Consider the following 18,242-nt stretch of genomic DNA (forward strand, 5'->3'; position numbering starts at 1 on the left):
CTGAGACCCCTCCTGGGTCTGCACCATCTCCACAACCCCAGCAGTATCAAGTGCGTCATCCCCTGCAAAGACATAAAAGAAAAGAAATGAAAACAGGCATTAGCACTATGGCACACAATTAGGGCTGAGAAGCCACAAAAACAGTACTTGATTGATACATGTCCCACATGACTAAAACCCTCCCATGCATGCACCCTCACTGCGTGTGAAGGGGAGGCAGATGGCACACATTGATGACACCAAGATGGAAGATGAACACATTTGCTACATGCTGCCTAGCAGTGGCATCACACATTGGCCTGTGATTGGCAGGTCAAATACACATGCCATCACACAGATGGCATGTACCCTAGCCATAAAGTGAAGAGGGAGAGGAGGGCACCAATTGTTCATTCAGTCTAGTTTGCTCCTGAAAATGATTTTTTCATTGAAATGGTTCAAATGTTTAACCTGGAGCTGCCAGTCCAAAATGGTCCTATAGCACAGGGACATGTCTAAACAAATGATATCCATTAAACAAAGTCAGTCCACTGTACCATAGCCATGTCAGACATGTGACAAGAGGACTGAGAAATGCCTAGTAAAAGTTTGGAATGCAAACAATCTGCCTGAATAAACAGAGAAAAATAAGCAACAATGTTGTGGCAAGATGACACTTCAAGGGCAACTGGCGTGGTGTTGGGCTAGATGTCTACTGTTGGCAGAAGGGATACTGCTATGCCCAAATGCTGGTGCTCAGAATGTATTGGATGAGGCACATGGGTGACCCAAACCACTCAGGCACACACACCCTCACCTGGCACCCAAACAGAAGCCCTCACACACACACCATGCACATGGATGACACACACATGCATGTGCACTCACTGGACAATGCCTCGTAATCTACCAGTTCTCCCACGCCTTGGATCTGTTCCTCTGTGACGTAGGTCCCAGCAACATGCTCATGTGGAGTGAGTTCTATCTCCTCTGCTGGAGACCCACCTCCAGTCACTAGAGTAGCGGCATGACTCGAGGCCAGCTTATTCTTTGCCCTGCGCTTCAGGTAATTCCAGCGCTTGTAGCATTCAGTAGCTGTGCGCCTCACGATTCCAAGGGCACTTATGATGTCCGCGATGGTCTGCCAGTGTGCCAGACGTTGTGCAGGTGTGGTCTTGGATCCTGCAACAATCACCATTTCGCGGTCATGTGCGGACACATACTCTACAAGTGCATTCAGTTCGGCCTCATTGAAGCTGGGCTTCCTTGACGGGCCGGACTGTGTAGCCGTGTCTGGGGCATCAGCCTCTACTGGACGAGCACTCTTCCTCTTCCGCTTGGAAGGTGGTGGGGATCCTGAGTGTCCTATGCCACTCTGGACACTAGGGGCAGGAGCCCCGGTGGACTCTGTACTAGGAGTGTGGGATTGCACACTCAGCATGGGAGTTGGTGCAGGCATTAGCTCAAGTGTGATGGTGTCAGGGGGAATGTCAGCAGGATGGACTAGGACCGACACTGTCCTGGCTGGGTGTGTGAGAGGTGGGGTGGATGGAGCTGCAGCTGCCCCTGCAGCCTCCCCAGCCTGCCTATGCGGGGCAGCAGATGACCTAGCTGCCCCTGATCCACGTGGCCTGATGACACCAACGTCTGGAAGTCAGCCATGGAGTCATCCTGTGCCAGGTCTGGTTACACAGTGGGCTGGTCCAACAAGGGCTGAGCATGGATGGTGTCAGCCACGTTACCCTCAACCAGGGGGGAGGCATGGGTGTCCCTGACTGGTCCTACACACATGGGAGGCTAGGGGCACCCTGCAAGTCACGTCCAAGTCCCCTACCGGATCCCCCATGGCCACCACTTGGGGCTCGGCCACCTTTGCCACCCTTACGGCTTGTTCGCCTCCCAGCCATGGCACTGATGTTATTGTGCGTATGGGAGTCGCTGTGAACTATTGTCCTGGGCAATTGGGGGTCAAAGGGGTTGGGTACCAGATGGTAATCGTACCCTAGTGCTATAGCAAGGCTGTATGTCACCCCTGGGGAAAGATGACGGGTCATGCAACGCACAGGCACCCCAAAAAAGGGAAGTAAGGTGCACGCAACCCCTCCTAGACCACATGTGTGGAAAAATAAACCTGCACTACACTGTGGCACCCAGAAACACAAGAATGAACCTATGCGTGTCACACGCAGCCTAGAATGACCTCTGAAGGGGTACACAACACACAGGGCAAGCACAGATGTTAAATACGTGCGCGACTCACCGTCTGCCAGGAAAAAAAGCGTGAAAAAGACGCACGTGTGCGCGTTGGCAACACCCCCGCCAAAAGAAGAATTGTACGCTGTCTGAGGAGACAGGACAACAGTAGAAGGGAACGCTGTTTGAGGAAACAGGCCCAGGAAAAAGAGGAAAAGAGAAAAAGCTGTCAGAGGTAACAGGGAGTACGAACTTGAAACACCATGAAGTAAATTGCGTGTGAACCGACAAGAAGTACAGATTTCACCTACTCGCTCTACACGAAAAGCACATACAAGGAAATGGTTTCCTACACGTACCTTTTATACACACGTCACAGACGCGCATACGTGCTGAGGCCATTTCCACCAATTACACGCTTTGACACTAGGACGTGTATTTTTTTTGTACACGCGACATTCTCTACGGCCATGCGTGACATCATAGACGCGCCTGCGGGCCTTGGGGCCAATGAATTAACGTACGTGTGCTGACGCGCTTACGCGCTAAGGGCCTTTCCTCGAATTACACGCAGATGTGCTGGATTTTCACGTGCCAAATCACTCTGTATCAAGCTGGCCACGCGTAAGCACACGGAAGACCACGCTCCTTCCCAGAAGGCCGAATTACTGCCCCCCCCCAGAGCCCTGAGCACGCTCCCACCTGCCATCTGCTGCTGCCTGACTGCCTGCTGCCCACGTGTCCTGCCATTGGCTGCCTGCACATCAGCCAGGGGTGCTGTTGCTGTGACCACCCCTGCTGGAACCGAAGACTCCCGACTGGGATACCATCGCTCCACAACCCAGCCCCAGGACCCAGTTGCCCACCCACTCTTGCCTCTGGGGTTGCCATGTCGGGCAACACTGCACTGCAACATCTGGCACCAGTGGCAACCCCAGGCCAGAGAGGCAGAGGGGCACCAGCTTCACTGCCACCGAAGTTGGTGTCCTGGTGGAGCATGTCCTGGGGCAGTATGATGCCCTCTTTGGAAGGTTGCTCGCCGACAAGGAAGGACGGACTCGGATCTGGACGGACATCGTGACTGCCATCAACACGGAGGGGGTGGCAGTCCGACTATTCCATCATGTGAAGGAGCGCTGGGAGGACTTCAGGTCCAGGACCCTCAAGAAGGCCCGGCGCCTCCTGAAAGCAGCGGATGCTAAGGGGCGCCGGGGCCACTTGTCGGAAGATCAGATGAGGGTCCTGGAATGCATATCCCCAGCGCTCCATGTCCAGCTGTGCGTGTGGTGGTGTGGCAGGAATGTGCAGGTTGCACATGTGGTTTTATGTGGCCAAGTATGGGGGGTACAGGGCTGTGAGGCTGACACATGCGAGGGCTCTCATGTGTGACACATGGATGGTGCTTGTGTGTGTAGGCTTGCATGGCAAAGGATGTGGAAGAATGATTGGCAGGTGTGACATGGATGCTGATCTGAACACTGCGACAGTTGGCGGAGGTGTACACATGCATGCAAGTGTGGTGGTGTGTGTGCATGTGTAGTGCACTCCCTGTGTCACATGTGATGTCTGGCTCACCTTTGCCTGCTCATGCTGTTGTATGTGTATGGATGGTGCAGGCTGTTGCGATATGGCTGTGGTATAGCTCATGTGTGCAAGTTGAAATGACATGTGTGTTGGGGATTGTGATGGCATGTCTGAGGTTTGCCAATGTGGTGGTGTGGCAGGAGTGTGCAGGTTGCACATGTGGTTTTATGTGGCCAAGTATGGGGGGTACAGGGCTGTGAGGCTGACACATGCGAGGGCTCTCATGTGTGACACATGGATGGTGCTTGTGTGTGTAGGCTTGCATGGCAAAGGATGTGGAAGAATGATTGGCAGGTGTGACATGGATGCTGATCTGAACACTGCGACAGTTGGCGGAGGTGTACACATGCATGCAAGTGTGGTGGTGTGTGTGCATGTGTAGTGCACTCCCTGTGTCACATGTGATGTCTGGCTCACCTTTGCCTGCTCATGCTGTTGTATGTGTATGGATGGTGCTGGCTGTTGCGATATGGCTGTGGTATAGCTCATGTGTGCAAGTTGAAATGACATGTGTGTTGGGGATTGTGATGGCATGTCTGAGGTTTGCCAATGCCACTCATGTACAACTGTCATGTGTTTATAAGTCCATTATACAGTGCCCTGATGCCTGTGTTTTATTTCTCCCTGTCTGCAGCGTCAACTGATGAAGAGGGCGGAGAAGGTGCTGTGGAGCACAGCGGCAGGAGTCGCACCACCAGCCGGAGACGCAAGGCCCGGCTCCCCTCCCAGGTTGTGATCTCGTCGGGGAGTGAGGAGTCCGGTGCCGCGTCCGAGGCCGCAGCTGCCGAGGGGAGGTCCAGGAGGCGGTGGTTGGAGTTGGACTCCTCGGCAGCAGAAGGGGCAGCTGGGACCCCACAGGGCACAACGGAGGAAGATGGCACGGAGTCATCCAGGTTGGTGGGGGGTTTGGTGGAGGCGGAGGCCGTGCAAGCAACAGAGGCGGGGTCTGGAGGTGGGGATTCCACTGGTGCTAGTGGTGCAGTGCAGGACCAGGGACAGGTGGCAGCACAGGCCGCCGCGGAGGTGCCTGTGTGCAATCCTGTCCCTGCTCCTGTCACTGCATCATCTTGCACCAGCAGGGATGCCTACCTCCAGACCCGTTCTCAGGGAGGGGATTGGCTTACACCAACTGGTCTTACTCTCCCTGCAGATGTGGCTATCCTGCAACAGGTTGAGCCTGTCCAGGGTGGGGTGGTGTTGCGTCAATGGGCCATGCGAGCTGACCTGCAGTCTTTCCATGATGAGACTGCACGTCTTCGCGCATGGCTAGTTGACCACGTTGACCCACTGGGACAGCTCACCATGCCCAGATTCCTCCGTTTCCTGGACCTTGTTCCGACCCCCTCCTCAACGGAACCCCCTGTGCCCCAGTCGTCCTCCATGCCATCTTCCCACCCATGTATCACCTGGGTGCCCTGTGGAGCTGCCTCTGACCATGCGGCCAGGCTGGTGGACAACAGTTCCCTGCCACAGTCGGGAGTCGGACGTCCAGCAGGGGTGGCCACATCAACAACTGCACCCCAGCTGGAGGAGGATGTGCAGGCACCATCGGACAGGGCACATGGACAGCAGCAGCAGCAGCAGCAGCAGGATGCTGTAGGTGGGAGCCACGATTTCGACATCGGAGGGGCAGGCATCGGCCGGAGGGAAGGAGGACCCAGGACGGGAAGTGTCTTCCGTGTGGCAGCGGTTGGGCCACGCCATAGATGCGGAGCGACAGCGGGCAGAAGAGGCACGGCTCACGATGGTCAGGGCGGAGAACTCCATGCAGAGGGCCCTGAGGCGGGCCGAGTGCCTCGAGGCAATCGGCAGGGAGTTGGAGGAGAACATGTCGTCGTCCCGGCGGACCCTCAGGGCCATGGAACAGGACCACCTCCAGGACATTGAGCAGGAGTTCGATGATGCTTTGGCACGCAACATCCAGAAGTGAGCCGTTGGACTAGCCCGCTGCCATTGTATATAGTTAATTAGTGTTAGGTTTTTTAAATTTTTTTTTATTTCGGGCACTTGGACTACGCCCCACTTTTTTGTATATAGTTATTAGTTAGGTGGGTTTTATTGTAGGTTTCATTTACATAGTTGGGATCATGGACCCTGGATTTGCTCTTTGTACATAGTTTGACAGTGGATTTGTGGCCTTCATCTTTTATTATTTTTTCACCATGGAGCAATGGATTTTCACTTTACTTTCCCTTTGGATTTGCTTTGTTGGACGGTGACTTTGGACACAATTTCATTACGGTTATTTTGGATTCCCATTTTCATTATTTAATATTTGGGTGGACATGCAGCATTTTGATTTTTGTTGCCATTATTGTTTCTTTTGATTTCATTCACTTCATTTACACTGTAATACATTTTTGTTTCTTACTTCAATGTGTGGACTTCTCTCATTGGTTTCATGCCTGTCAGACTGTGGGTTTTCACAGTCATGTGTTGCCATTGTGTGGGTCTGACGGACTTGTACTCATGCGCATACTGCTTATTTGTTATCTATCATGTAATGGGTATTTCAATTTTGAATGGATGTAAAGCTTGGTTGGGTGTTTGGACTGAGGTGGTGTGGGGTGTGATTTGGGTGGGCATAGGAGCCTGGGATCTGGATTGTGATGACGTGTTGGCTGGGGGACATGAGTGGGGGCCTGGTGGAGGGTGCCCTGCACTGCTGGGGGGTGGGGGTGCTGGGAGACATGAGTGGGGGCTTGGTGGAGGATGCCCTGCACTGCTGGGGGGTGGGGGTGATGGGAGACATGAGTGGGGGCCTGGTGGAGGGTGCCCTGCACTGCTGGGGGGTGGGAGTGTAGGGGGACATGAGTGGGGGCCTGGCGGAGGGTGCCCCTGGCTGCTGGTGGGTGGGGGTGCAGGGGGACATGAGTGGGGGCCTGGTGGAGGGTGCCCCTGGATGCTGGGGGGTGGGGGTGCTGGGAGACATGAGTGGGGACCTGGTGGAGGGTGCCCTGCACTGCTGGGTGGTGGGGGTGATGGGAGACATGAGTAGGGGCCTGTGGAGGGTGCCCTGCACTGCTGGGGGGTGGGGGTGCTGGGAGACATGAGTTGGACATGAGTGGGGGCCTGGTGGAGGGTGCCCCTGGATGCTGGGGGGTGGGGGTGCAGGGGGACATGAGTGGGGGCCTGGTGGAGGGTGCCCCTGGATGCTGGGTGGTGGGGGTGCTGGGAGACATGAGTGGGGGCCTGGTGGAGGGTGCCCCTGGCTGCTGGTGGGTGGGTGTGCAGGGGGACATGAGTGGGGGCCTGGTGGAGGGTGCCCCTGGATGCTGGGGGGTGGGGGTGCTGGGAGACATGAGTGGGGGCCTGGTGGAGGGTGCCCTGCACTGCTGGGGGGTGGGAGTGATGGGAGACATGAGAGGGGCCTGGTGGAGGGTGCCCTGCACTGCTGGGGGGTGGGGGTGATGGGAGACATGAGTGGTGGCCTGGTGGAGGGTGCCCTGCACTGCTGGGGGTGGGGGTGATGGGAGACATGAGTGGGGGCCTGGTGGAGGGTGCCCCTGGCTGCTGGTGGGTGGGTGTGCAGGGGGACATGAGTGGGGGCCTGGTGGAGGGTGCCCCTGGATGCTGGGGGTGGGGGTGCTGGGAGACATGAGTGGGGGCCTGGTGGAGGGTGCCCTGCACTGCTGGGGGGTGGGAGTGATGGGAGACATGAGTGGGGGCCTGGTGGAGGGTGCCCTGCACTGCTGGGGGGTGGGGGTGATGGGAGATATGAGTGGTGGCCTGGTGGAGGGTGCCCTGCACTGCTGGGGGGTGGGGGTTATGGGAGACATGAGTGGGGGCCTGGTGGAGGGTGCCCTGCACTGCTGGGAGGTGGGGGTGATGGGAGACATGAGTGGGGGCCTGGTGGAGGGTGCCCTGCACTGCTGGGGGGTGGGGGTGATGGGAGACAAGAGTGGGGGGCTGGTGGAGGGTGCCCTGCACTGCTGGGGGGTGGGAGTGCAGGGGGACATGAGAGGGGGCCTGGTGGAGGGTGCCCTGCACTGCTGGGGGGTGGGAGTGCAGGGGGACATGTAAGGGGGGACCTGGTGGAGGGTGCCCCTGGCTGCTGGTGGGTGGGGGTGCAGGGGGACATGAGTGGGGGCCTGGTGGAGGGTGACCCTGGATTCTGGGGGTGCAGGGGGACATGAGTGGGGGCCTGTTGGAGGGTGCCCCTGGATGCTGGGGGGTGGGGGTGCTGGGAGACATGAGTGGGGGCCTGGTGGATGGTGCCCCTGACTGCTGGGGGGTGGGGGTGATGGGAGACATGAGTGGGGGCCTGGTGGAGGATGCCCTGCACTGCGGGGGGGTGGGGGTGCTGGGAGACATGAGTTGGACATGCGTGGGGGCCTGGTGGAGGGTGCCCCTGGATGCTGGGGGGTGGGGGTGCTGGGAGACATGAGTGGGGGCCTGGTGGAGGATGCCCTGCACTGCTGGGGGGTGGATGTGATGGGAGACATGAGTGGGGGCCTGGTGGAGGGTGCCCTGCACTGCTGGGGGGTGGGGGTGCTGGGAGACATGAGTTGGACATGAGTGGGGGCCTGGTGGAGGGGGCCCTTGGATGCTGGGGGGTGGGGGTGCAGGGGGACATGAGTGGGGGCCTGGTGGAGGGTGCCCTGCACTGCTGGGGGGTGGGGGTGCTGGGAGACATGAGTTGGACATGAGTGGGGGCCTGGTGGAGGGTGCCCTGCACTGCTGGGGGGTGGGGGTGCAGAGGGACATGCGTTGGTGGGCAGTAGTGCAAGGTGACATGTGGGTTGGCTGGGGGGCATGGGCATGGTGGATGGGCTGCCTGCGGGACATGTGCAGGGTAGTCCCCTGTGGTGTGGGCCGCCTGCAGGGGCCGTGGAGGATGTAGAGGGAACACCTGGGAGGACCCACAAGGGCAATTCACGTGTGGTGCTCCCCGCGCACCCCTGGAATACACGTACCCTGATGGAATAGCGTGTGATACTTCCCGCGCACCCCTGAAATACACGTACCATGCTGCTTTTGCGTGTGATACTTCCCACGCACCCCTGGAATACACGTACCCTGATGGAATCGCGTGTGATACTTCCCGCACACCCCTGAAATACACGTACCCTGCTGCTTTTGCCTGTGATACTTCCCGCGCACCCCTGGAATACACGTACCCTGATGGAATCGCGTGTGATACTTCCTGTGCACCCCTGGAATACACGTACCCTGCTGCTTTTGCGTGTGATACTTCCCGCGCACCCCTGGAATACACGTACCCTGATGGAATTGTGTGTGATACTTCCCGCGCACCCCTGAAATGCATGTACCCTGCTGTTTTTGCGTGTGATACTTCCCGCGCACCCCTGGAATACACGTGCCCTGATGGAATCGCGTGTGTTACTTCCTGTGCACCCCTGATGTACACGTACCCAGGACAATCGCGTGTGAAACTTCCCGAGAACCACTGAAATACACATTCCCTGCTTGGCGTTTGCTATTTGGCAGCCCTGTGAACTGGTCCAGGGTTAGCGCAGCCCTTTGTGATGAATTGGGAATTTTGAAGGCTTTTCCTTGCGCGAGGGCATTCTTGGGGGCGTAACTGGCGCTGCTGCAGGGTCGCTGCGCCACCCTGCGCCACGGCTGGTTTTGGAGGCTAAAATCCATGAATACGCTGTGCGATGAAAAGGATTTTTTTGCACACGGCTGGCGCAGTGTATCGCACGGGGACACTGTGCGCCAGCCGCGTGCGCCACTTTTGTGCGAATTTCTATGTATTACCCTCTGAATGTCTCAGAAATGAACGAAGGCCATGTTTGTGCTGAAATGCCATTATGTAGCTTATATCTGTCCACATATTCAGAATTCTTAAACAGGTGCTAGATTGATTTAGTATCCTGTTTACATAAATATCTGACAATTTCCTGGTTATCAGAAAGATGCAGTTTATAACGATGGCTGCGGCATGCATAGGTATAAGCCTGCACAATTTATTTTTTTATTTTTTATAAGCTGTTTGCCTTCAGAAACCCTTTGGCTGCTATTTTTTTCAGATCTTTGTGTTTCTGTTTTTTTTAAAGAGGCAATATACTGGTCAAATTGATGAGAATGAGTACTCTGCTTAGTTTGAAGTGTACCCACGAGCAAAGTCACTTGTTCTTGAATGATATGATTATTGCCTCTTTCCAACCAGACAATGGGGGTCATTACAAGTACGGCGGTAGCGGCTTGATGGCCCCGGTAAGGATGCCGGTGCCGTTAACGCCCTACCACTGCATTCTGAGGTCCCTTAGAGGGTCTCACTAGGGCCGGCTGGTTTTACCAGCCGCCCTTAGCGGGACCCATTAAGGGACCAGGGAGCTAATAACAGGCCCGCAATTATGGGCCCGTTATTAGCTCTTTCCCCATTCCCATTGAGCCCTATAGGGGCTCAAATGGGTATGGGGAATGGTTTTCAAAATGGGGACTTACCGGGTCCGCAAGGGTTGGAATGTCCCGGTAAGTCCCCATTCCGACACCACGGACCCGGACACGGGTTTGGAGGCAGCCATGCTGCTGCTAGCACCATGGCTGCCTCCAAACTCGTAATGACCCCCACTGTCTTGTGCAGAATATCTAATCACAGGGTCAAATAATTTAATCCTTTCCAGACTTTTCACAAGTTTCTGACACAGAAATGTATTCCAATGAATTAATTGTACTCGGGCGACACTCTATTTCCACCGGAACCAATTCCGGAACTGTGTCAAGATGAGCACATACCAACTCTAGTTCTAAGGCAATTAAGCAGTGATCTCTGAATCCCATGTCAACTGAAATAAGGGGAGTACATCATTTTAAGAAATTCTGAGATATAAAAACAAAGTCAATTGTTTAAAATGACCACTCCCTGTGCCATGTGTACTGTAGCGTGTTCGAATCAAAACTGACAAACTCCATATTCCAATGAGCAAAATAGTCACAATAGCACGTCGCTCATTATATGACAAACTAGGAAAAACACTGTTGTTGAAGTCACTTCTTCAGTTAGCATTGAACTCTCCCCTACACTAAAGCCATCATAATCATTTTTCAAAAGACTGTTTTCAAATATGAAGTCCAGAGTATTCATAAAAGCACCTATGCCATGAGTGTCTGTGTTGAAATATTACGTAACCAACATCCCCCTTTCTTTTTTACCCTCAAGCATTTTCATGTCAATAGCGAGAATATTATTTGAGGAGTGAATAACACAAGATTGAACATTTATACTGTTGTTCACTAAAATAGCTCACCCTCCTTTTAGGGCGACCCAATCCTTGATTTGAAGCAGGGGTGGAGAAGGTAGTATATCCATTCACACTCAATGTTTTTACAAACATAGGGCCTCATTACAAATCAGGCGGTCTGGAAATAACGGTGGCGGTAAACCCGCCGCCACCGTTGTTTCCGGACCGCCTGATCCCGACTCCTGCAGGCGGGAGGTGAAGTTCCCGCCAGGTTTGACCTGGCGGGTTTAACACCGCCCGCATGCAGGCGGACGAGGAAACACCGGCAGCATTACGAAATGCTGCCGGTGTTTCCATGATCCCCATTCCCATTGAGTCTCATAGGACTCAATGGGAATGGGGATTAACACCATTCCGCCTCCGTGATTCCCGGAAAACCGGGGTTGTAATGCCCCGGGAATTCCGGGAATCATGGAGGCGGAATGGTAATATGAGTCCGGCGGTAACCAGGCGGTTTGACCGCCTCGGTTACCGCCGGACTCGTAATGAGGCCCATAGTCTCTTGTAGGAGAATTATGGCTGGTATATCAAATAAGGAACTTGAGCTTAAAGCAGAAAAGAAGTTGTGATATCCACATGTATTCCAAGAATACACTTTAACAGAACCACAGCTACGGCGTGTTTTTGACAGGAGCAATGGAAGTCAATGTATTGACTAAGTTGCCAAGCCAAGACCAATCCTTGATGTTCGAAGCTGCTAATACTTTAAAAATAAAGTTTTCAGGACATTTACTTATTGAATCAAAATGAAGAGGAGCCACCTTGCCTGAGGAGTTTCATTGCTCAGAGCATAGATAGCATAGGCCCTTCCCTTGCGAGCAGTTGGCTAGACATGCTCTTTTAGCCTCAAATGTTCTGAACAGAGGAGAACAGAGGGTGTTAATCTGATGCACTTCTTCAACCTCCCCAAGGTTTACTAGCACCCAAGAAAGATCCTCAGAAGGTCTGAGACTGTAGACAACTGAGATAGATTACCTATCTCTATTTCTTCTTGTTCTTTCTCATTCGGAGTCTTCAAATAATGCTTATTCAACCCTTTCTCTGTTTTTTATATTTTCAAAGTTTGTCTTTTGATCTTTTTTCCTTAAGGCACATCCTCAGGAGGTTACTTGGTACCTTTTTCCATTGCCGTCCATTTTCAACTCAGTGGAGATCTCTCCAAGGTGATCTTTACCACAGCTTCCATTAGAGAGGCTTTTCATTTTCTTAAGAATTTTTCTAGAATAACTATTGGTACAGTTAGGCTTGGATTTAATATTCTTCATTTTTTTCATAGCTTTCTTAGCCTGGATATTAGCAGTCGATTGGGACAGTCCTGGCACAGCCCTTAGCTCAATAGAAGATGACACTTCTTTCTCTTGAAGTGAGCAGGCAGGAAAGATAGCTGTGTTGCAAGCCGTCGAGCTGCTGTCTACTTGAGAAGAGGGTGAACGGATACAAGTCGTTTGAGTAGATAAATCAGAGACTTTGTTCCTAGTAGTTCCTTCTGGTGCTGAATACTGTTGCTTACTGGCACAGATATATCCCTCCAGATAAGTGACCTTGATATTGATAACAAACAGGGTTTCCTTTCAAGCTTTGAACTTGTATTGCATATCTTTGTAAAGCTTAACTAATGAGTTAAGCACAGACTTCAGAACTAGGAATTAGGAATGACCCTCCAAGGACAACATCTCCATAGGATTGCTTAATCACAGCGAGAACGGTAGCATAGGAGTTGGCTCGTAAGTGTATGCTGAAGCTTCCACGTTGGGAAAGATTAGAATGGAATGAAGTGGGTGATCCGCTTAAATAAGTTATCACTTTTTTACCTGTGTTGTGGACCCCACCTATTCTGCAAGTAGGCCCTGCCAGTGGTGATCCCAAGTTTTCAAAAACTAGAACGTCCAAATGGTAGTTGTATCAGAAACCACTTTTGCTGGAGGTAGTGGATGTCACACATCCTGGTCTGGGACTGCATAGTTTTCATAACGGAAATTATGCACATGAGTCCGTAAGTATATCACACAAGTCAAATGATAACCCGAGGAAGCCCCGTAGAAGTCCCGCTTTGCCCGGAGACGCTTTCCCGTTTGCTGCTGGATTGTCTGCTTAACATTCTCTTTGATCTCCAATTAACTACATCTACCAGGAGCCTTTACATCTTCTTGGAGGCGGGCTATAAGTACAGGGATGCACGCACACCACGCGCGCGCATCCGAGGAAGCCCCGTAGAAGTCTCGCTTTGCTGCTTCGCCGCGTTCGTCGCGGCGTGTGGCGTGCTTTTTTGTTTTTGCATTCCAGTCCGGCTGGTGTTTTGTGAAAATGAAACAAGTTATTTCATCCCTAAAAACAGGGATGCCTCCTATCAAAGCATCTCACTTTTCTAATGATGAGAATTCACCTGCTGTAAACAAAAAATCACGTTTAAGTTCCACACCTCGTGTAGGTAACTTAAAAACAAAAGCAAAAACAAGAGCTGAAATTCTCCTAGGAATGGACATTCGTCCCTTTTGCAGTGATCAAAGCGTGGTAAACATCCTGGGAACTGACAATGGAAACAACAAACTAACAGTATGTGGTCAGGTCGACCAAAAACCCACTGCTTCACAAAATGACTCAGATCATGGTAATTCTGCCAGGAACTTCACGGTGGAGGATAAAGATGGAGATATGGTAAAATCCAGCTCTGAGGCCGCGGCAACTGTCACTTTTGCGAACGAAAATGTATCACCTACTGATAGTATTTTGTTAAAAAATGTCTTAACTGGTGCCGTGATACCCCCCATTGTAATACCAGACAAGCATGTTATTTCCATTAGCAACCCCTCAAATTCAAAAATTTCAAACTCCTGTGATATCCCGATCATAGATCTCGATTCAAATGATACTGCCTTTTCTATTCACATACTCTCTGAAAATGTGTCTAAATCCCCAATTTTATTCACCAATATCAGTGCTGTGAATTCCGTATCTAATTTGTCATTCATTGCCCCTACTCCGCGCAAAAAAAATTCTCATGGTTTCCCTGATCCGGGCCTGGCGGAATCGCATAGTGTTCAAACTGGAATAGCTCTGACCTCAATGAATACCGCCATACTGGCCTTAGCTAAATTGTTTGAGGTCTTAGCCACAAAGGCTGATTTACATTCTAACCAACTCAACCAAGTATTGGCAGAGCATCTTATGCTTGCCAACAAATTAGAAAGTTTGAGACAACCTCAAAGTCCACCAAAGATTAGAAGGTCTATAGCTTTTCAGACCTCCTTTCAGTCTGTAGCCACCCACAAGAATATCAGTCTATTCCATATTTTCCTAATCCCATTATAGATCTCATGAGTGTTGTACACATCTCTTCTCCAGATCAGCAAATAAAACCAATAAGACCAACCTATCCACTATTTGATGGTAGATCGAATCGGTTTGACATCGCTAAATGGGGATTTAAAAAGGCCATCCCTGTTAAAAAATCCAAAAACATCAAATCTGTGGTTAAATGCGGTAGTAAAACTAAAGCTTTTGTCAAAAATCTGTCTATACCTGCCGCCACCACTGTTGCTGCGGCAAAAGTAATTGCAAAAAAATACTCTACGTAGTCACTGAAACGGAAAGAGAGGGTTTTGCCAGTGTCAGCGGACCACAGCCCTTTAAATGATCTTATACGAGTGGCGACTGATATGTCTAAAAATACACGCATTAATCAGGCAACTGATGATTTTGCACATAATGCAGATTTGTTGATGGGCCCAGCAGATAAAGAAATACGACTAAAAGAGCTAAGGAAAGCCATCGATGATTACATGGTATCCAAATCTGCTGCCACAAATTTGATCTTTGCCCCGTCCAATTATCTGCCTACAAAAAAATCTTTGGTTCTGCTGCCGCAGCATGTGCAAATACTTTCACAACCAATGGACAAGGCTGTGCCTTTTCAAGCTGTTCTGCAGGCATTGCCTGCTCATCCTTTGCAAACAGCGCTTCCAAACGTTGCTAAGGCTTTTCCTTCTCAAATTATTTCTCAGGTGTCTGCTCAGATCAAGGCTACTGGCTCTGCGGCTGAGACTATTCCTGTCAGAGACATAGAAAGTCTGATTCAGTCTTCTTTGAACAAGTTCTTTGAGAACTTGCCTTTGCCAAGTCCAATACAGCTACTGTACCCCAGCAAATGACTAAAGCTCTACCTGTGTCTTTAAAACAAAAACATCTGACTGGAGGCTTTAAACGTCCAGCGATTCATGCATTAACTTTTAGTTGCATGCCTGCCCCAGTCAAACAGTACAATCTCAACCGTGCTTCCATTCTTGCAATATTTGGTGAAATTCCCGAATTAGATGACATTGGATCTATTTATATGTAGCTTAATAATAAATCAAATCGCTCATCTGTAAATCTGTGGATAAACTCGAGAATTGTGGTAAACTCAATTTGGGCTGTTAAACCACAACTTTCTAAATTGGGTTTTACCGTTCATATTATGTCAGAGACATCGAACTCATTATTAAATCGTCCACAGGATTCTCTTCCTATGCAACCAACAAACAAAATACAAGTATCGACCGCTCGCACATGCCTATGTGATCCTAAAAGTAGCCAATGTTAGCTTGACAAATTTGCAAATTGCTTTTGGTCCTTCATTAGTTGGAATTCAAGAAGACATAGTCATTTGCTAAATAATAAGAATGCACAGCTTCTGGACCATGATGTCATTATGTTGCAAGAATCTTGGTTCATGAGCGTTCCATCTTGGAACAATTATGAGTTGCTTTTGTTACCAGCTGAGAAAGGTTGCTGGGGGCGACCCACATCTGGTTTGTTGACTGCTGTGAAACAATCATCGTTGCTAAAAATTGAATCATGGTTCTCCCCTAGCGCCTTTTTACAAATGACAAAAATTATGGGTAAAAGTTTCTCATGTGCTGTGATAAATGTTTATTGGAATCCTTTGGGAATCTCTGATGATTGTTTTCTCGATTCTGTTACTAAGGCCTTGGATATTGTCATGCTCTAGGGTCTTACTGATCTCATCCTATTAGCTGGTGATTTAAATTTGCATTTTTTGAGTCCTCCATGTAAATCTGAAATAAATCACATTCAGAAGTGGATGAGTTTGGTTCATTCTCGGAACCTGTTTATGTTAAATGGAGCATTTCCTCAGGATATACCTCCCAGAGCTACCTGGCATTGTGGTCAGAGTCAAGGAACCATTGATTTTATGTATGTAAATGCATGTATGTTAAACAATATCACAGCATTTAAAATTATTGACACAGAACTCAGCGACCATAATGTCTTAAATATGACGTGGGCCTTAAAGTCGGTCATTCCCAATATAGAATCTATCCACAATATGGGTTCCATTAAAGTCAACTCTGTGAGGAACAGATTGATATGGTCTGAAACATCACTTACAGCTTTTAGGGACTGCTATCACACAAAATTGAATAATCGAAAAGGGTTTTTTTTCCCGGGAGATGTGGTTTACCACGATGTAATGCAATTGTTTCAATCAAACTCAACTCTGCAAAAACAGAAACAAACACCTCACTTACATATACCTGATCATGAAATTAGAGCCAAAAAGGCCACATTGCGGGCAGATAGGAGGGCCGCCCTCCAACTACCACAAGATATGCGTTCTGCCGTCTTGTCCCAAATTAGAACTAAGTATAGAAACTGGGTGAGAGGCATGAGGGCAAATCTCTACCAAACCGATGGTAATTTTATGTTAAAGGCTTTAGCCACGAAGAATTCAGCTCAATCTTGGAATATTATAAACCATGTTACAGCGGGGCATCAGGTGGCTGTTCAAGCATATGACGTGACGGAGGCAATGTGGATCCAGCATTATTCCACACTATTTGCTGACCCCCCGTCTACTCTAGGTTCATTTATGTCAGAGGCTTTACCTCTCTTCCATTTGAGCTTTGATAGAGATGACATATTGTACTTCATAAAACAGGTAAGCAACTCTAGAGCCCCTGGTCCGGATGGTTTAGCTAATATACACCTCAAACAATTCCCGGACATCTGGGCGGACATACTGTGCCTCCTGTTTGAGTCCATCAATGTTTCCCAGACCATACCTATGTCTTGGAAGCAGTCAATTGTCATCCCTATTTACAAGAAGGGTGATCGGGCCAATCCTGCTAGTTATCGGCCCATCTCCCTTCTTGATGTGCCTGGGAAGATTTACTCTCGCTTAATTCTTAGAGAGTTGGAAAAGTGGTCGAAGGAATACTCGAAAATGGATCCTTTACAATCAGTCTTTGTCCCTGGTCTTGGTACATTACCCAATATGATATCATTGAATATGCTCAAGTCACAATATGCAGCACGAAAACAATCTTTATATTTTGCTTTTATTGATTTTCGTTCTGCTTTTGATTCTATTAATCGGAATTTGTTATTCCATAAGTTGTATTCCCTCGGTTGTCCGTCTTCTTTGTTATCTTTAATTATTCAATTACATTCAGAAACTTCTATGCGTGTCAGTCTTTCTATGGAAGGTCTTTTATCTGCCTCCTTTGCCACATTTTTAGGACTCAAACAGGGGTGTATTTTGGCCTCATTTCTTTTTAATCTGTTTATTTTTGATATGGGCTTTTCTTTTCATCGCATCTCATCGGATGCACCTGAATTGGGTGGCCAACGCATACCGTGGTTACTCTGTGCTGATGACTTTGTTTTGGTATCTCAGACGCCAAAGGGCCAAATCTGGAAAAATAGCAAATCATGGTATGTAGACCAAAGGGAAGACCTAAGAATCAAAATCTAGTTTGGAATCTCCAACTTGAATCAATGCAAATAGTCTCAGAATATAAATATTTGGGCCTATTTATCCAAAATACTATTGGAGATACTCAATATTTGACCATGCTGCAGTCTAAACTCCTGTCATTGTTGTCACAGGCCAAAATACTTGTTTATAGATATGGCAAATTCACCTTAACACATCTATTTATGTTCTACGAACAAAAAGTGATCACTAGTCTTCTATATGGCATTGAATCAAAACTGTATTCTAATGATCAATTCTGGGATAAACTGGAAGCCGCTTTTTGGAGAAAGGTGCTACATTTACCACACTGTGTGCCCATGCCCATACTGCGTTTCGAATTGGGTTTAAACTCATTATCGAGTAGGGTTAAATGGAGAATGTGCTCCTTTTTTCGCAAATGCTTGCTGGGTGTGACAAATAACAATATACTGAGTACAGTTGTCTGTTGCCTGATTTCATCCACCTTAACTTTCCCTGTAAAAAGGCAGTGTTTTGTTCTAAATACTCTTCTGGAGGCC

This window comes from Ambystoma mexicanum, chromosome 5p (genome assembly GCF_040938575.1).
Source record: "Ambystoma mexicanum isolate Mex_15411 chromosome 5p, UKY_AmexF1_1, whole genome shotgun sequence".
NCBI lineage: Eukaryota > Metazoa > Chordata > Amphibia > Caudata > Ambystomatidae > Ambystoma > Ambystoma mexicanum.